This window comes from Borostomias antarcticus (assembly GCF_949987555.1).
Source record: "Borostomias antarcticus genome assembly, chromosome: 4".
Lineage (NCBI taxonomy): Eukaryota > Metazoa > Chordata > Actinopteri > Stomiiformes > Stomiidae > Borostomias > Borostomias antarcticus.
Genome location: NC_140237.1, coordinates 30,675,550 through 30,677,417, shown reverse-complemented (window position 1 = coordinate 30,677,417; position 1,868 = coordinate 30,675,550).

The window sequence follows — 1,868 nt, the reverse complement described above, 5'->3', positions numbered from 1 at the left end:
GCACAGCTAACCTTAAGCCTCCTTCCCTCCGTTCCAAACTAGGCCGGTGTACCCTCGCTTACTCTGGAGCCCAGGATTGGAATAAGCTGCCCATCCCCGTCAAGCAGAGCTCGAGCCGCCACAGCTTCATGAAAACAGTCAGGAAGTGGCTCATGGACAGGGTAGAGGAATAGCGCCTATATACTAGGATTCCAACCAGTTTTTAGTAATTATAGGTTATTATAGGTAATTACAGTTTTAGCTATAGGGTAGCTTTTCTAATGTTTTAAATGTATGTTTTTATGTCATGTCATGTTTGTTTCTGCTGTGGCCTAACAGCCCCTGGGACCATGATGGAAATAAGGATAAGGTTTTCTCTTTCTCATGTTATCCTTTGGATTCCTGTCTGTGTTTTTAAATCCATCAATAAATCAAATCAAATCAAAGTGTATGTAGTATACATAATAACAATAATACCAACAACAACAACAACAATACCACTACTATTACTACTACTACTACTACTATTACTACTACTACTACTACTATTACTACTACTATTACTACTACTACTACTACTATTACTACTACTACTATTACTACTACTACTACTACTACTACTACTATTACTACTACTACTACTTCTACTACTACTATTACTACTACTATTACTACTACTACTACTACTACTACTACTACTACTACTACTACTACTACAACTACTACTACAACTACTAATTATAATAATAAGAATAAAAATAAAAATAATATTAAGTAATAAACAAGTAAAACGTGAAGGAAACATGTGCATTTCAATGTAAAGTGACAAGTGTTAAAGGGGTGGAGGATGTCTGAGTCTGAGAATGACTCAGAGGAGGGCGGGGCTCTGAGGCACACTTGTACAGTCTGCTGACTGTCGGCACAGAGGAGCGCCTGAACCTTTCTGTTTTGCACCTGGGGGGATGAGCCTGTGGCTGAAGCTGCTCCCCATTTGCCACTGCTCATCATAGCAGGGATGTTAGAACATGCTGGTAGAACATCCGCAGTAGCCTGCTGCACACGTCGAAGGACCTGAGCCTCCTAAGGAAGAATAGTCTGCTCTGTCCTTTCTTATAGAGGGCCACGATGTTGTCCCTGATTTTGTCCTCTTCAGCCCATCTAACAAAGCTCCCAACCACACGTCTCTACTGTCTTCGTCCTCACTGATGCAGCCCCCGATAGAGGAGTCATCCGAGAACCTCTGAAGGTGGCACGCTCCAGAGTTGAGGCTGAAGTCAGAGGTGTAGAGGGTGAATAGGAAACAGGTGACAGTACAGTTCCTTGGAGGGCGCCAGCCTTGCTCATCACCACATCAGACAGGCAGCACTGCAGCCAGATGTACTGTCGCCTGCAGGTGAGGTAGTCCATAATCCAGGCCACCACGTCATGGTCTACCTGCATAGTTGAGAGCTTCTCTGCAAGCCGGAAGGGTAGGATAGTGTTGAATGTACTGGAGAAGTTAGGGTTAAACATGACTCTCACTGTACTTTCCTGCCTCTACAGCTGTGAGTAAGCCCCATGAAGCAGGTAGATGATGGAGTCGTCCATGCTGATTTGGACCTGGTACGCAAACTGCAGGGGGTCAAGGGGTTCACTTACATGGGCCTAAGGCACTGCAGAACCAGTCTCTCAAAAACCTTCATGACATGTGATGTCAGTGCCACTGGCCTGTAGTCATTGAGGACACTGGGATGGAGGATGTCTTCCACAGCTGAGGCACCTTCTTCAGCTGAAGAAAGTGCTGGAACACTCCAGCTAGCTGTCGGACGCACACCTTGCCAAACTGCATCAAATGAGTGTTGATGTCACCCATGATCAATGAGCAGCTGATGAATGGACTCCACTCAATT